Below are 22,820 nucleotides of genomic sequence, written 5' to 3'. Positions count from 1 at the left end.
ACAGCCTGGCCCGCCAGGGGCTTTCCCTGCACAAGCGGCAGAACATGTTTGGGAACCAGTGTTTTAGATAATACTTAGTCCTGCCTCAGTGCAGGGGACTGGACTAGATATGTATCGCGGTCTCTTTGTTATACATTACTTTGATCTACATTAAGTCTGCACCATCCTGGGTGTGAGGTACAGTGCAGGTTTGTAAACTGTGTACACTTCCAGTCAAATCACAGAACAGGACAAACCTGGAACTTTTATTAAAACTAAAACCAAACCTCCCACAATGACATCCCTACCGTAGCACTTCAATCATTTTCCCCTCCCACAGAAAAGCCTGGGAAGACATGTGCATCTTGCATTGTGTCAACAGCACCAAGCCAAACTAAGGAGTGATCAAGCATTCTTTGAAGCTAAAGGGTGTTTTCTCATAGCGTTGAGAGGGAGAAGAATCTAGCCTTGTGGTGGTAGTTATTTTTAGCGCACAACTTTCCACCACCACCATTTCATAATTCTGTGCTTCTGGTGACAAAGTGAGAAGCGATTGGGTTGCAGGTTTGGGTCCAGGCAAAAGCCCTGATTCTCCCATTTCCCCTGCATCTTGGAGCACCTTTCACTGCTATTTAAACAGCTACCATCTCCATCACCCCAGTAGAGTTCAGTGCTCTTGAATGAACAATAAACATCCAAGGAAAGAGAGCTCCTTGTCTGAAGTGATGGACACTAGTTTGCACTAAAGAGGGAGCTGGGAATACTTCCAAAGATGACCACATCACTTAGCTGAACTTCTCCGCATTTGGTCCATTACACGTTTCAGATGTGTGTTAACCCTCTAGCTCCCAAAAGCCTTTGCAGATCTCACTCCTGTTTAGTGTGAGAGAGAAAAATGAAGGTGTGATATTGGCAGGCCAGATGCCAGCTCTTGACCAGGTTGTAAGCATTAGCTAAGAACTGACAACCTCATAGCTGGAGACCAGACCAGGTCGCCTGTATGTTAGTTTTGCTCAAAATAGGTATTAATTTTATAAGAATGTATTTAGTATGAAATGCTTATTAGTTGCTGAATGCATTAATCTCAGTTGTAATGTCTGTATTCCATGCTATAAGAAAATATGTACATTTGCTTTATAACTTTTTGAAAACATTTGCTCTGAACTTATGAACTCAGGCACGGGAATCATCCCCTCCTCCCCATCCATCTATCAAACTCAGATGGGCCATCACAATACAAAGGATTGGTTAATGGCCCTATCGCACCTGGGAAATGCTATGTGCAAGGAAGCTCATCCTGTGGGCTAGGAAGCTGAATGAAGGAAATAAAACCAAGTCACAGGAAAATTTTCCATATTTTTGGCTGTTTGAACTCTGAAGGGCCAGAGATCCCCAGGGGCTGCCTCCTGGAGTTGCCCTGAAAGACACTTTGAATTGACAAATCACTACAACTCTGCCACTCTTAAGATTTAGATGGTAACTCATTTGTGTGTATATATTTGCTTGCTTTAACCTGTCAGTAACTCCATTTCTTTTTCTTAATTAATAAACTTTTAGATAGTTTATTACAGGATTGGCTACAGGCGTTGTCTTTGGTGTAAGATCTAGGTACCAACTGATCTGGGGGTAAGTGACAGCTCTCTGGCGACTGGAAGGAACCTGAACGTGGTGTGATTTTTTGTGTAAGTGACCATTTATCACTAAGTCCAATTTGTCTGAGGGGCAAGATAGACTGGAGAGTCTAAGTGGCCTGTCTGTGACTCCATGGTAAGACTTACAGTGAGTGACCCAGGAGTTCACATTTGTTGCTGGCTTGGTGAAATCTAATTATAAAACACACCAACAGTTTGCCCTGAGGTAGACACTCAAAAGTCACGAGCCACCCCAGACAGCATGACAGAAGGGATGGCCCTTGGACCATTCCAGTAAGTATCAGGCTGTGAGGTTTAGGAGAGGAGGAACTGTGGAAGCTGATCCGCTTATATTGATGAATCTGGTCTCCTGTGACTTCTTTGATCAACAGCTGGAGGTTTCTTTGAGTGAGACCCATCTTCCTCATTCCGTGACTGGCTACAGTCAAGTGATGGTGTTAGATGTTGGCACCAGGGGAAAAAAGGAGCAGAAATGCAAGATGCCAACAATTAAAAATAGAGCCTAAGAAATGGCTCTATTGGAACTAAAGGCTAAGTGTACTTCATAAGTGAATGGATCATTCTTGTACTTTGAAGCCAGCCACACAGTTCTAAACACCAAGACTAAATTAGCCAGAAATACTCAATTAGAGTCTGTTTTCTGACTGAAGTCGAAATGAAAGCCCTCCACCCATTCTGATTTAGCTGGAATTTGCAGTGATGGCTACGTATAATTGGCTCCTAGTGGTTTCTCAGCATCTCACTATTTGTTAAAAAACCAAGTTAACAATTCTGGGCCTGATCTTTCAGAGGTGTTAAGGAGCTGCATCTCCCTTTCACGTCAAATGGAGTTGAGCGCTCAGTACCCCTGCAACTCAGACCCTATCATTAGTTAATATTTACAGATTGCACAGAGATGAAATGTGCTTGGAAGATTAAATGCATATATATATTTATCTAAACTGTCCCTATCTCTTCTCTGAATACTTTAGATTATTACTTAATTAAAAATATAACTCTTCACTGCTTTATTTTCATTTTAACTGCTTTCAGAATGGCCAGTTAAGCAGGTAGTTTCGCTTCCTGGCTCTGTTGCACTAGCACAGAACTGTTCCAGTTGCAAACACTGCACAGAAGCTTTCAAATCCAAACCTTTTTGGGTTTTCCCTTTTTCCTTTTTTAAAAGAAATTTATGAAGGGGAAAAACTCCTGCCATCCCCAAAGGTATATTTTTGCTTTAATCTACCTGCTGCTGCCACATAAAGATTAATACTTTACCCTTTCATATTCTTTTCCATCCAAACTTCTCAAAGCACAACAAGCAATGAATAGGGCCTCTCCTCACTTCTGTGAGGTTGATGTTATCCCCATTTTAGAGATGCTGAGACTGAGGCACCAGAGAGGTTTGTAACTTTGCCACAGGTCCCATGATGGCTAAGTCAGGAACACAAGCCAGCTCTTCTGATCTATGGTTCTGCATTTCGCTGTCAAACTGTCCTTCCTCTTCAAAATCTGCTCTTCCCATTGCACATCTGCTTGCTCAGTCTGGTGAAACTTGGCAGTCCCAGTCACTTTTTGCCACAGTGCAGCATGTGGCAAAGGGCAATGGCAATAGAATCAGGGTGAGATTAGTGTAACATGGAATGTCAACTGTAAATGTCAACTGTAGCTTGTTTTATAAACGAGGGAAAACACAAATATTCCTATTTTTATAGTTTATCCTACTGGGAAAAGAGAATCCTTCTGAGTTATGCTTTGCCAGGTTTTCTATAGGATGTCTTCCACAATTAGATCAGTGGGGATTTATAAGTCTATTCATCCTAGTCAAATCATAGTCCTGTTTTTCTTGGTATTGTCTGAGTCACTTTAATGCTTTGCAGTATGGAAATTCAGTTCTATGGAGGAAGACCAGACCATAAAATAATCCTGTCTGGGCGCTCTGAAAAGTTATGTAACTTGGTAGCTGCATCCCAGTTGAAAGTTAGGCGGATCTTTCCTTTTCCTCTCTTTTCCATGTCACAAAGCCAAGAGCTTTCAGGAGGCTGATTTTAAACTAGAACTGATTGGAGGAAATAGCCAGGGACTGGTTTTAATTCTGACCCCACCCGTCAGAGAACTTCCCTGCACTGCTGCTGACTGCCCCAGAAAGGTTTCATATCTGTCAGAAAGCATGTGTGTCAAGAACTAGCTCACAGTAACACTATGTATTATTTAGGGGATTTATATGCATGAATGGCCAGACACACACTTCTCCTTGCTGTCTGGAGTTGAAGGTTTTGCTGTGTGTCATGGAAAACATCATTTTCCCCAGAGCTGTAACAAGGTCTTGGTTTCAACCTCTTACCTTGATGCCATTATAATTTGGGAGAGCTTAGTATACTTCATAAGGGCTTTGAACTTTGTTCTTTAGCTCTGTGAATTGTAGTTTAGTTTTAATTTGAAACTTATATGAACGGAGGGAAATCTTAGTAGCATTGGGAAATAAGACACTAAGGTGATTGGGAGAATTAGAAACGTTTAGGGTACAAGTTATTGACTCTCAACTCTTTGGGGGCAGGGACTGACTCTTGTTATGTGTGTGCGCAGCGCCCAGAATCTTGGGGCCTTGATCCCCAACTGGGCCTCTAGGTGCTATCCTAATATATATAATTAATAATAAGGCAATGTGAATATATATTGCCTTGCAGTTTTTTGTTCTGTTTGCTAAGGTATGGGGCAGCTCTAATTCTACAAGTATGTACAAAATATGTGCACAGACACCCTTTCTTACGTGTTCATACAAATCATCTGAAGGACTCAAGGGATGTATCTGAAATTTGGGGAAAATAGCATTTTAGCTAGCTGGGATTTGAATAACCACAGGCTCTGATCCTGGAAACTGCTCCACAAAGACAGAGCCCCCTGCAAAGGCACAGTGGTCTGCCTGGATAGAGTAACTTGTGGGATCAGGACCAGAGTTCATTTCATATATGACAGGTTTCAGAGTAACAGCCGTGTTAGTCTGTATTCGCAAAAAGAAAAGGAGTACTTGTGGCACCTTAGAGACTAACCAATTTATCTGAGCATAAGCTTTTGTGAGCTCACGAAAGCTTATGCTCAAATAAATTGGTTAGTCTCTAAGGTGCCACAAGTACTCCTTTTCATTTCATATATATGCATCTGCCTTACCAAAGCCCACTACAAAATATTTTGCCCATGATGAGCAGGCAAACCACACCTCACTAGCTCTTTTGCATCTGTGAGAGGCTAGGTAGGATTTGACTATCTGGGCAGATCCCCTCCTCTTTTAATCTGTGAATTACATACTGTTGGTTAAATGAAGTCTTTGTGCATCAGACCTAATGGCCTCTTGTTTTTAAGATCTCACTCTGGGCTTCGCATCGACATTTTTTTCCCCCTAAGTGCTGAGGCGAAAGCAGAAGACCATTATCCTGTAATGTTGCTCCACTCCACTAACATGATCTCTTAATCATATTGCAGAGAGGCACAGATGATATCCGGAGGAAAAAATAACTCTAAATAACAACAATCCAGAACTGATTTAAATCTGTTTGGCTAGTTTCGATCAAAAGCAACAAACAGCAGCTTCTACTGCCACCTGCTGTTAATGTGATATAAAATGAAAGCTTGTGAGAAACTCATCTGTAACTCTTCGCAAGGTTAAGTGTCTTGCTCAAAGTCATACAGTGAATCCAGGACAAATCTGGGAATAGAACCACAGCATCCTGGCTCCTTGCCCCTGCTCTAACCACTGGACATACTGCCTTATCTACAGGTGTTCCGGATATGGGTAAGTTTAAAAACCAAATTACCCTAATTTTCACATTACATGGTGTGGGAGAATTTTTCTATCACTTCACATCTTACCATGATGGGAGATCTTGGCACTGGGGCAAGCTCAGGAAAGGGCTACGTTTTATATGCCCAAATACTACTACCATGTGCACCTTGGCAGGGCATCCAAGAAACCAGTACAGATCAAGTAGTTGATGAGGGCAGTGTTTCTCTGCACTTGCTAGTATTGAGATTGGCCCTTGGAACAATGCTTCTCCTGCTTGGTCCTGCAGTAAAGAGACACATGCCTGCCAGTGGTGTCACATTCAGTGCAAGACCTCAGGGCTCCAGGGCTGTCAGTCCAGGAAGAGAGAGCTGGACAAGAGGGGGAATCTCTGTGGATTTTTTTTTTTTCTTCTGTTCCCGCATCTGGGCAGAGCTTCTCTGGGTGAAAGCCACTGACTCCTCGATCGCCTTTGCAGAACAATGGGCATTTCTCTGCTCAGTGACCCCTCTGGGTTCCTTTCTGCTAACCCCCTAACCTTCACCCCCTGTCCTTGTTTGTTCCTTTTTTGTTCCCGGCATTCAGTTGCTGTCTGAGTTGTGACCACTCTCTCACCTGGGGGGTAGGTTTATTGCTTTGATAGACTCTGCACACTGATCCCAGTCATAATGTAGGCTGGCATCTTGCACCAAAATCAAATTAAAAACCTTAATGCTTTAAGAGAAGGAGGAGCTTGGCTGAGACAGAACTCTCTAAATGTAAATCTGTTGGATCGTGTGTGTTTGTTTGTTTTTTAAACAAAGTCAGTGGAATTATATTTCAACTTTATATATTTTTTTAAAGCTTTTCCTAGGATGAAACCTTCCTGTCACCTTCCTCAGAAGGGCTGCATGTCATCTTTAATTGCAACAGGTCACAGGTTTTTGTGATTAAGTTGGATATGTTGTTTTACAGTAGAAATTAAAACCCTTACTCCAGGCAGAGTTTTGACCCTGAACTTGCCAGCAATTCCATGAAGCCCACTAGGGATTTCACTATTGCTAGTGATTTTACATGGAAGGTGCTCAGATACCATGGTGACAGGCAGCAGTATAAAACCCTGAAGTAGATGGTATGTGGGGATACCTCTGCAAACGTTAAGTATTGCTAAACAAATGGCACATTTGGCAAATAAATAGAGCCTGAGGTTATTAATCGTGAATGGCTGGCTTAATTTAGCATGTTATCAAGAGAGATTCTTGTACCCTGTGCTTATGTATGATACAGTAAAAACTCTGACTCCTTCAGTCAGAATGCTTGCGAAAACATCAGGTAACTTCTCAGTACATAGGAGTTCATGCTTTACATCAAGAAAAGGGGCCTGTTGCATGCTCTGAGGAACTGCCTGGAATTAAGTGTTTTGGGATTACAGCAATAGATCTCTACTGCTTTCTTTAATTAGGAAACACCATGTTATGGATGACATTCATTTACAGGTTACAGAAATTGTGATATAAAGTTCTATTATTTAAACCTTTCTCTGGGTTACAGAGTGTCTAAACTGCTGTATCCCTGAGGTTTGCTCATTCAGTCACAACAGTGCACTATGAGTACTCGATGCTGCCCAAGCAGAATGGCATATTGTACGCCCACTACACACTCATTTTCTGGTGGTGTAAATGGCTGTGCAAGATGTGGGGCTGCTGAGAATTAGGCCCAGACACTGTTGTAGATTGGGTTGACTGGAGCTTGTTCATAGAAAAAACTATTTTTTAAAACTATTTCTGATCATACACATGAATAAACAGGTCCTTTAAATTGCTATGCAGGTGAATATTGCCATGACGTGGTTGCAGATATTTAAGATTTCTATTACCATAATGCTTAGGAGCCCCCATCATGGACCAGGACCCACTTGTGCTGGGCACTCATAGCGGGTATGTGTACACTGCAATGCAAGCCCAAGGTTAGTAGAGCTTGAGTTAGCCTAAATTTATTAACCTACAGCTTGAGCATCTACACTCATTTGTAACTCCATTTTAGCAACAGTTGAACCCTGAGCCCAACCTGGGGCTTCAGCATCTGCACTGTTGGCCTGTGGGGTACTTTGGCGGCACAGGCGTCCGCTTCCAATTTTCACCAGGGGTGCTCAATCCCCACTCAGCCCCAGTCCCTGGCCCCACTCCACCCCTTCCCCCAAGCTCCCACCCCCAATCCCGGAGTCAGTGCCTGTTTGGCGGATTCCCAGAGCACAAGTTCGGTGGGGCTCCGTCTGCACCGCAAAGCAATAGAGATTGAATCCTGGGTCCCGGCTTGACTCAGACCCTCCACCGCTGTGGGGTCCTGGGACCCTGGATACAACGTGTGTGTATACAGAAGAGGAGTTCGAACCCTGGGCTCACACTGCAGTGTAGACACATCCATAGAAGCTCAGGCCCTTATCATTGATCTTTAATGGTAACCTATATATTCTTAATTATGTTTATTAAAGGGGAGGAAAGATGGTCTGACGGGTATGGCTTGCTCTGCTGGACTAAACAGCTTCATCTGTAACATGGTGATAAAAATACTGAGATACGTCGTGGGGAACTGTGAGACTTAATACTGAGTATTCGGAAAGTACTTTGCCTTCCTGGAGTGCCTTCCATAGGAAGATCTCAAAGTCGTTATGATGAATCCCAGAAATGCTCCTGTTTTCTAATAACTTTTACCCTTTTAAAAAAAAAGTTACTACCTGCACATGAATCTCTTTTAATATTAGTTTTAAATTTGTTTCTTAGCAAATGTCTTCTAGCAGTAAATCAAAGAAAGCAACTGTCCTTCTAATGGGCACCAGGGGGCACTGCCTCAGTAGCATTTTACCTCTGTTACACTGATTGAGAGGTTTGCACAAAGCACTCGTCTATCTCACATCCCAAGGTCTGATTTTTATCCCCTATAATTACTCCATGCTCTCAGATGTCTGCTTGGCTCAAGGTGACTGAAGTTCATCAACACACAATCCCTAAAAGCCTCAGTTTCTAGTGTGACATCCTAGGGTAAAATCTGGACTGTTGAACAGCTGTGTTCCTTCAATTTTCCAACCTGAGGTGCCTTTTACACTACTTTGCTATGAAAGCAATCAATCCTGGTCTACTCACACATAACCTGTAGCATGTAAATTACAACCAGCTATATTATGAGTGCTCTAGCCAGCCACTCCTGAATTATATTCGAGTGACACTGACAAATTCCCAGTCCCAGACTTGTCCTCAGAAATGTGCATTTTGTACTGCCCAGTACTCTCCTGGACAATACAAGCTCAGAGAGAGTCTGTCATTTTATTAATAAAAAATTATATGTACAAACCCTGTTATCTCAAATGGAGGTTCCCAAACACTTGAATCCAAACACACTGGTTTAGATAAAACAATAAAACACGTTTACTAACTACTGTGACAGGGCAAGGCCAGATGGCTATAGAAAAGTAGTGGGAGATAGATATATTAGCTCCAGGCTAAACAAATCCCTGGTACCAGCTTAAGTGAAATGGAAGCTGCTCCAGGTCAATTAAGACACCTGGGGCCAATTAAGAACTTTCCAGAAGGCAGGGAGAAGGCTAGGTTGATTGGGACACCTGAAGCCAATCAGGGGCTGGCTGAAACTAGTTAAAAGCCCCCCCAGTCAGTCAGGTGGGGGTGCATGTCAGGAGCTGTGGGAGGAAGTTGCGCTGTTGGAGAGGCTGAGTAGTACACACCATATCAGGCACAAGGAAGGAGGCCCTGAGGTAAGGGTGAAGTGGAGCTTGAGGAAGTGAGGGCTGCTGTGGGAAAGTAGCCCAGGGAATTGTACATGTCATGTTTCTAAAAGGTCAGCTACCATAGCTGATACTATTAGGGTCCCTGGGCTGGAGCCTGGAGTAGAGGGTGGGCCCGGGCTCCCCCCCCCACCACCACCTTTGCCCCCTGATTAATCCCTGAGACTGCGAGACAGAGACTGTGCAAGGAAGGATAACTTCTCCTCACCTCCCTTGCTGGCTTATGATGAAAATGGCTCAGTAGACTGTGACCCTTGTCTCTAGAGAAAGAAGGGTTACCTGGAGGGTCACAGTAAACCTCTGAGGCTAGCGAAATCCGCCAGGAAACGCGGGACCCATGGAGGCAAGGACAGAGCTTTGTCACGCTACAGAAATAAAGATTAAGTGATTACAAGTAATGAGACACAAAAGTCAGAATTTGACAAGAAAATAAAAGGTAAAACACAACTAATAGCTAACTTAACAGGCTCAGTGAATTCAAAGCAAGATGTCTCTCTCACCATATGCTTTTCCAGTCTTACTGGCTGGATGCTATTCAAGCAGGACCTCTTCCCCCGTCCAATGCTCCTTTCCTTGTCCTTTAGGCATTGAGGATGTTGTGGGCAGAGAGAAAGGGAGGAGAGATGATGTCCTATGTTCTCTCTTCTTATAGGTGTTTTCCTCTCTGAAAATCATCTCCATCTGAGATTCAGGAGACAAAGTCTTTTGAATTGGAGCCTCCAGCTGTTCCATTGCCAAGATTTAAATTTCTCATGCTCGCCCTTAGAATCATAGAATATCAGGGTTGGAAGGGACCTCAGGAGGTCATCTAGTCCAACCCCCTGATCAAAGCAGGACCAATCCCCAATTTTTGGCCCAGATTCCTCAATGGCCCCTTCAAGGATTGAACTCTCAACCCTGGGTTTAGCAGGCCTATGCTCAAACCACTGAGCTCTCCCTCCCTTCTTCCTAGGGAGGCTGTGGAATCTCCATCATAGGAGATTTTAAAGAGCAAGTTAGACAAACACCTGTCAGGAATGGTCTAGATAATACTTAATCCTTCCATGAGTGCAGGGGCCTGGACTCTCAAGGTCCCTGCCAGTCCTATGATTCTTCACCTTTAACCAGGTGATAGTCCATTTGATGACACCTGGCTTACACATTACTAGCCTTTTGTCTCTGGGAAACTGGTTTGAAGCTGTGTCCCCAGACTTGGAACCTGTCTTATTCAGTAGAATCTTATACTTCTAGACAGTGTTGTCACACACATTTTACCAGAACAATAATGGTCAGTAAATTATGAGTTTTCAAATGATACCTCACAAGGCATACTTTGTACGAAATTAATCATAGAAGGGGTGAACATAAGGGTACAAACTGTCACACCCAGGTTTTGTGACTGGGGCAATTGAGCACTTGAGGGTTTAGACAGAGATCTATATGGCATCTTTCCATAATAAAAGAGCAGAATCAGATTTCCTTTTCAGAAAAGAGACTCTGCCAATTATTAGAGCCTGTGGAATGTTTGACATGACCTGGTATTTGGCTGCAGGCTCCCATATTTCCAACACTGAGGGTCCCAGGAAAACTCCAAAACAAGTAAAGAATGAGAATTGCCTGAGGGATAGTGGGCAGGGCTGCACATTTTGGTTACTCCATTTCTCTCCCTTGCACATGCATGCAGCCTCAGTTGGAAGCAGGCCCAACTCCACTGACTCCAGCTAGAGTTATGCTTGCTTTGGCAAGAGCTGAATGTGTCTACATGCCAGTATTGTAGCTGACAGACAGCAGGTGGAATGCTGATTCACTAGTCATGGATGGGCATTATTCAGTACTGTAGCCCCAGGCTGGTCTAAGTGTATATCTACGTTACGAAGACTATACCTTTATAGATGTGTCGGTGTAGTTATGCCAGCACAGTCCCATAACATAGACACAGCCTACACCGAAAGAAGGGGTTTTTCAGTCGGTGCAGGAACGATACTTCTTTGAACAATGTTATGTATGTTGATGAAAGTGCTCTTCTGTTCACAAAGCTGCCTCTGCATGAGGGTTATGTTGGCATAACTATGTCACCCAGAGGTGTGGCTTTTTTCAGAACCCTGACCAATGTAGTTATGTTGATATAACCTTTCAAGTGTAGACCAAGCCTAAGACAGGAAAAAGTGTGGAATTCCACCATAGCCGAGGTAAAGGTAGGAGGCCTGATACCTGACGGGGTGCTCTGAGAGAGACCAGAAAGGGGACACAGGTGCAGCTAGCCCTGTGACTGTGTCAATATCTACCACTCAAGAACTGATCAGTGCTCCATTTACTTTGGAACCCTGTCCCCTAGTGGCCAGCACGGGATATTTCAGAGGAAAATATAAAACCCCTTTAATATAAAAAATTGTCCCATAGCCGACCATGGGGGAGCATGTTCCTTCCTGACCCCAGCTGGAGATGAGCTTCTACCATCAAGCAGCAGGACTGATCACCCTGATAATTTTATCCAATCTATTGTAAGTGCAGGTGCAGTCTTATCCCTCTGAATGTCTAATCCTTTTATCTGAAACTTACTAAGCTACCTGCCTCAAATAGAAGGATCATTAAATGGCTGGGTGCAGCTGCTCTTGTCATTCTGGGAGCTCATTCAGGAGGGGACATTTCCTTTTGTGGAAGGCTAAGGGCTTTTTTCCTTTTCCTTCTCTATCACTTCCTGAGTGAGTTCTGAAGAAAGGTATTGAAGGACAAGGTTTTCAAATACATCTGTGATCTGAGCAGCTGTGGCTTACAGCTTAAAAAAAGAAATACATGAGAAGAATGTTAATAAGGTTGAGATGTGGGGAATTCTAATGTAAATGAATCAATGGTTAATAGAGGATTGGACCTCTTTTTGTCTCTCTTTTTGATGGTTACCTAACTGACTCAGTAGTGCTGAATATAGAAGGATGGCGTGTAATGTTTATTGTTCAAAATTAACTCCATTATCATCCCGTAGCTGCCACTGGTTAGTTCTGCCTTTGAGGCACACACTGATTATTTCACTACATTTCCTGTACGCTCACGTTTTCAAAATTATCTGACTTTTTTCCCTCTAGAATACATGGTACAAAACAAAACTAAACTTCAATTTACATCTCCATCTCAAAGTATAGCTGCTCCCTAAGAATAAGCCAGCAATTTTGCTAATCATAGAATGAGAGACTAGCCAGAGCAAGGTTCTCGGAGTACTGGAGATTGGCTAGATTTTTGATTCATCCCATGGCAGATATTAGAGCAAGCATGAAGTGTGGATTGGGATCTGAATTTCCCAAAGCTCAAGATCCAGGATTTACTTTGGTCTCATAAGCACACACAACTGATTAAGACCTCCCAGTGTGCTGTTTAAAACCTGGGATGGAGTAATGAAAAGTGCGGTGTGGATTTCACTTCAGACGTTCATAAATCCTGATCAGGAGCACTGATGGATTTCCAAGATTTTAATAACCTTAATATCTAGCTCTTCTATAGCACCTTTCATCTGTAGATCTCAAAGCATTTTCCAAAGATGGTCATTATCATTATCCCTCATTTTTACAGATTGAAAACTGAGGCAGAGGGAGAAGTGACTTGCCAAAGTTCACCCAATAGACCAGTGGCATAGAGCTGGGTCTGCTCTGAAGAGAAACCAAAGTATTAGTCACCTTTATACAACAGAAGTATTATCAGTTACCTTTCATGTCAAAACCATGTCATGGTCCCACCCACTGGACTATTTTATGAATATCAGGGTTAGTGAATTGTAGTGGGGCAGCCGCCCCACTCCTGGAGAACAGGGGGTGTCTCCAGCTGTGGCTGCTTCCCCAGTCAGGGCCCAGCTGGGCCCTAATAAGAGGGCTGGGGGTCCAGGATCTGCAGGAATATCACTCTAGCCCTGCAGTGGGAAGGGCTAGCTGTCTGGGAGCAAGGTACTTGAGGCGGAGCAGTGCTGGGGAAGGGTAAAGGGAGCTGGGGAGCTCCAGCCTGCTAAACCCCCAGGCTGCAGGCCTTGTAGAAAGCCTATGAAAGGTACTGAGGCTGCAGAGGGGCATCCTGGGGATAGGCAAAGGCAGCAGGTCCTACTCCCTTGCCAATGATGAGTGGCCATTATAGACTGCAGTCTGCCACAGGTAAAGGGGGCTAGATGATGATTGGCAGTAGCCACTGAGGCAAGGTAGGCGTAGAGGGTCGGGGGCTCCCCTAGGAGCGGAGATGCAGAGCGTGGGTACTGCTGGGGCAGAACCCCAAGGTAAAGGGGCGCTGGCATCTGGGAGGGACTTGGGGGGGCCTGAGGCAGGCAAGACACTGGCCAGCAGAGGGTGCTCTGAGGCTGAAAAGGAGCTAATTCCCGAGGCAACCAGCTGGAGGTGCCATACCAGTGAGTCCGCGATCTGCTACATGAATCATTATCAAAGAAGTGTAAAACTAGCCTCAGCAGGTAACCAGATGAAAATTTAATGTTTGTTCACTCTGCCCCAATCTGTGCCTGAAAGCAGCCTACTCTGTATTGCCCATTTCCTTACCCTCTGTCTTTGCATTTCCTGTTAAGTCAGATGGTTTCATATGCTGCAAACAGTAAACCGTGGGGCAAGCTTCATGATCAGCGATGAGATAAAAAAACCCAAACAAACCCAAACAAACAATTTGCCCAAGAAGAGCTAGGGCTGCATAGAATTGAAACTCCTTTAAAGGGTGTGTGTGGTGGATCACTACCAGCTCGTTGAGTGAAATTAAATTGTCATACCAGTGTACGCAAGATTTCCATAGCCAAGCTCAAAATTGTCAGATATAAATAAATATATGGCAATAACATTTTAACTAGGTGGGTATATTATCACCTGCCTACAGATTGGATAACAGAGACAGGCAGTGACATGTTCAAGGTCACCCAGCAGGTCAGTGGCAAAGCCAGGAATAATGAATGCTAGGTCTCCCAACACCCTATCAGCTAGACCATGCTTTCTCACTAAGCAATGGGCAGATCTTACTGCCACTGAAGTTACAAAACTCTCACTGATTTAGGAATTGCCATACTGCTAGGTTTCAAAGGGGTCCGGACTGAGTCCAACTATATTGAGAAAGAGCAATGTAAAGGTTTATCTTACAATTTTGTGTAAAGTTTAATTAATTGAGTGCTGGAATGACAGCCCTGGAGACTGATGACTTCTCCTTCCCCACAGAGCAGGTGTAGCAAGAGCACTGAAGTGCCAGCTTCCCCCACATGACCATGTTCCCCAAAGATAACCTGGAGAGATCACAAGAGATAGTGGCTTGGAATCCTTGACTTCTCTCCAGAAACTTCCAATAACCGCTGCCAGCTGAGAGGTGAAAATGGACTGAACACCCACTGTGATGCTGGCAGACTAGGTGCTAAGTCATGCCACAGCCTCACTGAATCAATCTGGCTTACATGTGGATTAGTTTAGTTAAAATAGATATTAGCATTATAAGAATGTCTAGTGTTTAGACTTTATGAAATGCTTGTGGGATGCTGTGTGTATTAATCCTATTTATATCCGTATCCCATGGTATCAAGTTAAGTTGAGTGTTTGCACTGTAAATCTGTAATTGTGTAGCTCATCAAACAGGAAGAGAAACATGAATTAAGGTAAAGTGCTTGTCCTGCACACAAGATGGCCCATTGAAGGCAAATGAGGCATTGTGTAGCATCAAAGGACAGAGACCTGGTTGACTGCATTCCTCACTCTCTCCAGGAAAGGTAGGCCTGTGCATGAACTCATCCCATCAGCCTGGCTTCTAGAGTGAAGAGAATAAAAATTCCTGATAAGGAGGAACTAGGATCTTTATGCTGTCTGGGCTCCGAGGGGCAAAGATTCCTAAACATAAGTCAGAGGTCCCCATGCTGCTTGCATGGGTGTGACAGTCTGTACTCCATGTTCATCCTTTTTACACAATTTATCACAGTCTTGTAAAAAGTATGCCTTGTGATGTATAGTTTGAAAACTCAAAATCTACTGAGCATTATTGTCCTGGTAAAATGTGTGTGGCAACCATTGTATGTAAAATTATAAGATTCTACTGTATGACATTGCTGAGACATGCTCCAAGTTTAGAAAAGCAGGCTCAGACCAGTTCCTCAGAGACAAAAGGACAAACTGATGCCTCAGCGAGGTGCCAGCAAAATTAAATGGACTATCACCTGGTTACACAGCCATTTTTTTGTCAGGAAGAAGGGTGTGTGAGAAATTTACATCTTGGCAATAGAACAGCTGGTGGTTCCCGTATAAACAGACTGACTGTCACCTGAACTCCAGCTGGAGACTATTCTCAAAGAGGAAGAAAAGATATAAAAATCACCTCTTTCCCCTCATGTCTACTCATGGTATCAAAAACATCTGAAAGACAAAAGAAGGATCTTTGAACTCGGGGGAAGGGTGCTGCCTGAAGAATCCAGCCAGACTGCTGTAAGCATATGGTGAGAAAACCTTTTGCTTTAAATTCACTTAGCTTGTTAAGTTAGGTATTAGTTTGCGTTTTACCCTTTCTTTCTTTGTAACCAATTCTGACTTTTATGCCTCATTACTTATAATCACTTTAAATCTATCTTTCTGTAGTTAACAGACTTGTTTTGTTGTTTTATCTAAGCCAGTGTGTTTGGACTGGGCAGTACAAGATGCACGTTTCTGGGGACAGTCTGGGACTGGGTATTTGCTGGTGTCACTCTGCAATTTAATTCAGGAGTGGCTGGCTAGAAGCACTCTTATAACTCAGCTGGGAGTAATTTGCATGCTAAAGGCTGTGTGTGATCAAGGCCAGGAGTGGTTGCTCTCACAGGAAAGTAGTGTAAAAGGCACCTTAAGCTGGAGAATTGAGGGACACAGCTGTCCCAACAGTCCAGATTGTACCCTGGGTAGTGTCACAGTGGGTCAGCCATACAGGACATATAGATCTCCTTTATAGAATCTTAAATTACCTTTTTAAATCTAAGACTGTAACTCATTTGTGTAGGTATGTTTCCTGCTTTACCCTTGTAAATAACACATTTCTTTTCTTCGTTAATAAATCTCTAATTAGTTTATTACAGGATTGGCTACAGACATTATCTTTGGTTTGAGATCTGAATACAACTGACCTGGAGTAAGTGACTGGTCCGGGAGTAACCTGAATATGATAGTGATTTTTGGTGTAAAGTGACCATCTGTCACATAGTCCAGCTTGCCTGCAGGGCAAGATACACTGGAATGTCCAAGGGGATTGTCTGTGACTCCATGGTAAGATTATTATAGTGCTTCAAGGTTTCACACTTGTTACTGGGTTGGTGAAATCTAATTATAATCAGTGTGGGCTTCTGCCCTGCTTTTTGACAGTCTGCCCTGAGGTTGGCACTCACGATCTTGAGCCACCCACTAACTTTTTTCATATAGACCCAAGGTTTGGGTTTTTAACCTGTCCAGTCTGAATGTTGCATTTCATAGATCTATTTGCAAGTTTTACATTTTGTAGCTATCGGTAATAGTCCTTTAGTTGCTTCAGGGAAAGTTTGCCCGGAGGAAAAGCTTTCTGATTCCCCAAGTCAGAGAGAAGCTACATTCATAGAAAGAATTAGGATAGCTGACTCGATAAGAAACATCTCCCTCCTTGCGCCCCCCCCCCATCTAGGGTAAACCAACTCCTTTGTGGGTCTGGGAATATACTGTAATAGGAAAGCATGTTTTAGATCGATTTATTTGTATTACAGTAGCAATTAAAGGCCCCTGCCAAGATCAGAGTCCCATTGTGCTAGGCACTCTAGAGAGACAAAGACAGAGATAGTCCTGCCCTAAAGACAGGCAAAGATGGATGAAAACAAAGTATTATTTACATTTTATAGGTGGGAAACAGGCATAGAGAGATTAAGTGACTTGCCCATGGTCATATAAGGAGTCTGTTGCAGAGCCAGGAACTGAATCCAGAACTCCTGAGTTCCCATCCAGTCTCTTCACCACAAGCCAATTAGCAATAGTATTGTTAGCAAATAAACCACTCCTCATGATTTTTTGTATTCCCACAATTCTTTGTATATAAAATCCCATGCTCCTTAATGTATGAACGGAAGTGTTTTGTATCTATGATTCTAGGGACTTTGTACTTAGTTTGAATTTTGGTGTGTGACCAAATAATGGAATGTGTATAATACTTTTTACCTTGCCCCATTGACCTGTGGAGAATGTATCCAGGTAAAGAGAGACTTTTTTATTTCAAGTGTCTTTGGTGATCGATGAAATAATTACCTATTGAGAGATGTTTTTAGTTTATTACGAATTACTTGTTGGTACAGATGTTTTCTACAATAAGGACTTACTTTCAGATATTTTTAGCCTATTAATTAGACAAGATAAGATACCATAAAAAGGAACTTCTTATGTAGTTCAGTATGAGAAAGGAATTTGTTTTTGTCTTGAATAAATATAGGAGGATGTGTGTTTTGGGGAATTAGGAGTGAACTGACCTACAGACACTTCTCTGGTCTCCAGATCATTTTGGTAACTATGGCCTTCCTTTCTGTATTGTGCTGTGTTAATCTTTGACTAAATCTTTGATTAAGAAATACCCATTGAGTCTGATCATTTGGCTTCTTATTAACAACAAAACTGAACAAAAATCCAACAGTAGAAAGTGTTACTGTGCATGTTACTATGTGAAAACTTAGTGTCAATAAGGAATCCAGGAGCACTCCTGAACTACAGACTGAACTGGCCAATTGTGGGCAGGGGCTTTTAATCAAAGGAGACTGTCACCATGGCTGCAAACTCTTTAAAGTGCTTTCATCTGTCCTCCATCACCTCTGTCTCGCTTGGGTTCAGCTTCAGCCACCTGTTCTTCATCCATAAGCTGATCTCATTCAGCCACTGAGCTATTTGGTGGTGATTATGTGGCCATATGTGGTGAAGGATATGTAGAGCTGTTAGTTACCTGAATATTCTTGGCACTTGAGTTCATGTCTGACCAGTTCACCTAGTGGTTGCATGTAGATGTTGAATAGGACAGGAAAGAGAATTAATCCTTGTGGAACTCCACAAATGAGGGATCTAGTGATGGAGGAGCAATTTCCCATCACTATTTGGTGTGTGTGTGTGTGTGTGCGTGTGTGTGTGCGCGTCCGCCCGTCCGTCCGTCCGTCCTGGAAGGACTTGCACCATTTTAATGCATTACCCTGGACTCCTGCCACTTTTCTTGGGCAGTATAGCTGTATCTCATGGTCAACAGTGTTGAACACTGCAGAGAGGTTCAGGAGAATGAGAATGGATGGATGATCTCCTGTCAATGGACAGAGGACAGGCATCAGTGGCACTAAAGCTGTTTCTGTCCCATAATGTGGCTTGTATCCAGATTGTGCTGGGCCTAGGATATTAGCTTGTAGTTGGCTTTGGCAAGCTCCATCTTATTTTAGACCAAGAGAACTTGGTGACCCTTCCCCTCCTTGCTGAGCCCAGACATAGCAGCTCAGATAAGGTGATTGTGCTTCCCACAGCTGAGTTTCCTGCAGTTCTTACCTCTAAATGGCATTCTCTATGGTTAGGTGTGACTATCAATGTTAAGCTGACCTTTTAAATCTCAGCTTTACATTCCTTTTGGCCAGTCATCAAATCTCTGCTTAAACTCCCTTAAGAACATTTCCCTCTGAATAAATCCCTTCTTAACATTGCTAAAAATTGCTCTGAAACTCATATGAAATTTACTTGCAATACTAATGGAAGTGAGGTACCTGAACACACACACTCAGTGCACCTTCTCTAGCCAGTTGTTCGCTCTCCACAATACTGAGATTTTGGTCCTTTCATCCACCTATTGCTGGGTTTTCTGGTAAAGATTTTGCCATTGGTTCTCCCTCCCTCCTTTGTGACATTTCACTTTTCTTCTAAGTCTCTCCACTCACACTAACTGAGCTTTCTGTACACCAGTTGTCAACTGCTCTCAAGCTTATCATGTTATCAGAGACAGCAAACATTGTGAAGTGGATTGAGCATGGAGCTAGAAACCAGGACCTCCCAGTTTCTAATCCCAGCTCTGCCACTGAATTGTGAGTGCATTGCAAGTCCATTAACCTCTGTTTCCCGATCTTTAAAATGGGGATATTTATTTACCTACCTCATGGGAGTGTCTTATGAGGACGCAGTTACTATTTGCACAGCACTCTGAAAAGTTAAAGCAATAGTACTGTATAATTCCCCTGTCCCTCCATCAATGGTTTTGTGGTTAAACAGCATCTTTATTAACTGGTATGTCATAGCAAGCGGAGATATCAGGTTCTACAGGATTTAAGCTTCCATTTTGAAAAACATTAAGTTCCTATTCCTCATGGTTACACAGAAATGGCAGGTAGATAAACCTTAAACAGCTATAAGGGAGACATGAACTCCTTCATCTCAACAGGTTAACTGAGGCCTAATGACAATTCAGAAGTTAATGATTTCACTGCTGAGCATTTTAGCAAAAACATCCTGCTACTGTTTGATCTGACTGGCTGAGGCTGAATCTGACAATAGTGTTCCATTAAACCTAAAGCCATGCACTTTATATTTTGCAAAACCAAGGACCTAAGCAGAGAGAACTGTGGGTATTAGTACCAAAGGTTTTCCTTCTATTGGCTTTTCCTGAAAGAGGCACAAGGGACTGTGAATTCTGAGACCCTCAAACATTTCATTTCTCATCCCTCTCACAAAGGGCCTACCTTCACTGCACCTTACTATGTGCAGCCTAATATAAGGTTCTGTACACGCTTACCTGTTCTGTGCTCCTTGTCAGCAAGCAGGTGCTCAAAAGGTATATAACTGTCCTACACTTGGACTATTTTGTGCTCTGTGTAGGAACAAGAGGATGTCACAGGGCATGGCATGCTGCATTTCTTCCATTAGCCCAGGAAGCAGGACTTCCAAGGTCACTGTGGAACCTGGGCAGCTTGCAGCGTGGCTGCGATACATATAGGTTTGTTATAAATAGGAGACACACAGCTGGTTAGCAATCTCATCTAATCTCCATCAATTAATAAGGATAAGTGTTCATCAAGTCCAGAGTTCATGGCCTTGACAAGACGGCAGGCAGCGCCACGCAGGCAAGGGATGCTGTCAATGGGCTCAAAAAATCTCTTTTCTTTGGCATCTTTATTTTTAATAATCAATATTTATTCAAATTGGAAATAGTGGAGGGCAAAATCCTAAAGGAGCATTGTTCCCTTAACCTTTGCAAGAATCTCAGCGCAACTGAAATGTCTTCTGCCTGGTTTGCATACCGGAGATCTGGGGGTACATGACTGTTACATAAACACTGGATCTCTGAGCATAACCCCTCTGTGCTGGGCTATAATTGTTTTGCTTCTTTCTTGTAAGAGGGATTGCATCTCACTAGAGCGAGAACATCATTTAGTACTAAGAGTAGGGAAAAGGAGCAGGCAGAGATGGATTCTATTTTTGATTCTCTCTGTATGATCTTGAGCTGGTCCCGTCTCCTCTTTGTGCCTTAGGTTCCCCATCTACCAATGCCAGCCTCCTCCCCTGCCTCTGAAGCTGCAGGAAATCATTTGGGATATTTCCATCTTGTCCTAAAAGCCAGTCTTTATTAGTGCTCCAGAAGGGGTTGGGGGCAATGTAAAAAAAACCCTGCAGCTCCTTGGCTGGGGAGCAATTCCTTCCTAACCTCAAGTTCCACCATTGCTTCAAATTTGTGCATCATTTAAGCATTTTAATACCAATTTGTTCTCTAAAATACCACTGGAATCCCAGAACCATACATTGTGTTCTCCTATACACAAAGGTTGATACAATTGGTGGCCATGATGGTGGGGTGAATAGAATTCAAAGTATTGCTCATCCTCCGATGTCATGGTGACAGCAAACCGTCTTTCTACTTTCTGCCGCCTTTCTATGCATCCGATGAAGTGAGCTGTAGCTCACAAAAGCTTATGCTCAAATAAATTGGTTAGTCTCTAAGGTGCCACAAGTACTCCTTTTCTTTTTGCGAATACAGACTAACACAGTTGTTACTCTGAAACCCATCTTTCTACTGAATCTCTGGCATTTCCCCACCACTTAGCTTTCAACTTCCTCATTTTCAATGTGCACTGTCATTTCATTTCCTGGCACTCAATTCCATGTTGTACTCACTTCGTTTCCTGACCCCCAATTCCTTGCAAAATGCACAGAATTTTTGACTAGAGAACATGTGATATCTCAAAACAACCTGCACCAACCCATCAACTGCAGCCACCTTTTCTTATCTCCCTACATTACCGAGAAAAACAATTCTGGATGTAGCAAATAATTGGCCCAATCCTCAGATGGTGTAAATTACCCTAGCAAAATTGACCTGATCTGATATCTTCATTGAGAGCTGCTCTGAATGAGTCATATGCCTGAGACTGGACTAACAAATAATAAATACATCATGCAATTAAAATAATATCTGATCCCTAGAAAACAGGATATCTCCTGAGACAACTGTGCTAGAGTTAACTAAACACTGTGTTTGCCAGAAGCTGGGAATGTGCGACAAGGAATGGATCACTTGATGATTACCTGTTCATTCCCTCTGGGGCACCTGGCTTTAGTCACTGTTGGAAGACAGGATTCTGGGCTATATGGACCTTTGGTCTGACCTAGTATGGCCACTCTTATGTTTATGTCTACAATGGCAGCTACATGAGGGCCTGATCCTACTCCTTTCTAAAGCTGTGACAAACTCCTGCTGATATCAATGGGAACAGGATTGGCATTAATGCCTGAGGCATTAATTTTGAGAGGTTCTAAGCCCTCCTGTAACTTACCCCTTGGGATTTGACCAAAGACACTACCCACGCATTAGGTGAGTACAGAATTAGGGACCTGATCCTGCTTCCACGGAAGGGAGAGGCAGTTTGTGATGACTTCAAGGGGAGCTGTAGTTTCTCAGCTTCTCTTAGGATTTGGCCATAAGTCACTAATAGGTAGGAAAGTGCTTTTTGGGGGTGGGGACTTTATTTGTGGCTGAGTTGGAGAGCTTCTTACATAAGATTAGATGTATGTTCTGAGGGCCTGGGAGGGATTTTAAAGCAGGGAGAATTTTTAGCCAATTACCAAATAAAGGGTCAGGATGGCTGTTCAGGACTGCTATTTTATCCTCTGTGTTAAAGAATATTCACTAATGTGGTAACTAATAATACTCTTGGGGGAATTATGCGCCACTGTGCATGCACAGAATTTAAGTTCCTCACAGATTTCTTTGCTTCCCTGCAGAAAAATGACTTTCTGAGGGGAAGCCAAAGGGAAGCCACAAGAGCAGTCATGCGACCTTCCCCAGCAGTATGTTTTGGGTGCCCACGGCAGCTGGCAGAGAGGTAAATCACTGTAGGGCAGGGGGCGGGACTGGGGAAGACCTGGCTGGTGGCTCCTACCTTGTGCCGGCTTCAGCTGCTAGTCCTGGCTGGGCTGGGTAGGACAGGACTTCCTCTTCCCCTGCATGGCATCTGGGGCTGGGTCAGACCCACCCCCATATTTCTCCCCTGGCTGAAGGAAGCTCTGCAAACTCCCCCACTTCCTGCACCCATAGCTCCTCAGCTGCAGGGGGAGGGATCACTATACAGGGAGCTGCTCCCCCATCCACCCAACTGTCGTACATCCAGACCCCCTCATACCCCGACCTCTCGCTGAGCCTCACAACCCTCGCACACACAACCCTTGAGGAGCTCCACTCCCCCTGCACAACC

General features: G+C 43.4%; 1 protein-coding gene across 1 annotated transcript in view; it reads left to right on the top strand.

Moving 5' to 3' along the window:
* Nucleotides 1–5,357: 5,357 nt before the first annotated feature.
* NADK (NAD kinase) overlaps nt 5,358–22,820 on the top strand; it is a 65,679-nt gene continuing 48,216 nt past the window's right edge. The window contains exon 1 of the mRNA XM_074975304.1: nt 5,358–5,400. The gene's annotated coding sequence lies outside the window, so the exon portion shown is untranslated. The remainder of the gene's footprint in view (nt 5,401–22,820) is intronic.

This window comes from Natator depressus, chromosome 18, assembly GCF_965152275.1.
Source record: "Natator depressus isolate rNatDep1 chromosome 18, rNatDep2.hap1, whole genome shotgun sequence".
Classification (NCBI taxonomy): Eukaryota; Metazoa; Chordata; order Testudines; family Cheloniidae; genus Natator; species Natator depressus.
Note: the sequence above shows the minus strand (reverse complement) of the source record. Positions and strands in the feature narration are given on the sequence as shown.